Raw genomic sequence first — 1,156 nt, 5'->3', positions numbered from 1 at the left:
GACACAGGAACGATGGGCTGAACTGTCTCTGTGTGGCTGATTAATGACAAGGGTAACTCTGTGTTTATCCCTCCCAAGCTAATCCCATTGTAATCCTTAATGTTCGGTGTTATTCTTTCAGTACAACAGAATACAACATTGAATGGTCTCAAGTGCTATGGGTGCTACAGTAATTCAGTCAGTGAGTTTGCCAACAGCTTATGGAGTCAGCTCCACGTATGGAGTCAGCTATTACGAGGGAGCATAGCTTTAAATTAAGGGGGGGGGTAGGTATAGGACAGATGTTAGGGGTAGGTTCTTTACTCAGCGAGTCGTGAGTTCATGGAATGCCCTGCCAGTAGCAGTGGTGGACTCTCCCTCTTTATGGGCATTTAAACGGGCATTGGATAGGCATATGGAGGATAGTGGGCTAGCGTAGGTTAGGTGGGCTTGGATCGGCGCAACATCGAGGGCCAAAGGGCCTGTACTGCGCTGTATTCTTCTATGTTCTATGTTCTATGTTAACCATTGTGAAATGTACAGGGATTGAGAATTGCTGTGGATATAATGACATTCATCTACCCGTTGGTAAGTTTCTGAGCTCTTGTCCCATGGGAAGAGGTGAATTGTCTCACAGCGTCTTCAAGGAAAGTTTCTTCACTGAGGAAAACATTCTCCTGGAGGGAAGTTTGCAAATGAAATTCAGGCGTGAAATCCGGTTGTGTAATGCGATATTATTTCATGCTGATGGTGTGAATTCTGCAATCACAACCCACCTCTGGAACCCTTCTCCAAACAGCCATCAAATGAAAATTGGCCGTCTTCCCTCCCACATAATTCAATCGGAAAAAAGGGATTTCGGAATTAGTGCTTTCAAGGAGCAGAGAGATGGACAGAGAGAGACAGAAAGGGACAGGCAAGACAGAACACTGGAATTAGGGATGGTCAACATGCAGAAAGGAGGAGTAAAGAAATGATGAGCGTTTGTAGGGGCTGGAGGGGGTTACAGAGATAGGGAGGGGGTTACAGAGATAGGGAGGGGTGTAGGGGCTGAAGGGGGTTACAGGGATAGGGAGGGGGTGTAGGGGCTGGAGGAGGTGACAGAGGTAGGGAGGGGGTGGAGGAGGTGACAGAGATAGGGAGGGGTATAGGGTGCTGGAGGGCGTGACACAGATAG

This window comes from Chiloscyllium plagiosum, unplaced genomic scaffold, assembly GCF_004010195.1.
Source record: "Chiloscyllium plagiosum isolate BGI_BamShark_2017 unplaced genomic scaffold, ASM401019v2 scaf_2605, whole genome shotgun sequence".
Taxonomy (NCBI): Eukaryota; Metazoa; Chordata; class Chondrichthyes; order Orectolobiformes; family Hemiscylliidae; genus Chiloscyllium; species Chiloscyllium plagiosum.
This window is presented reverse-complemented; position numbering follows the sequence as displayed.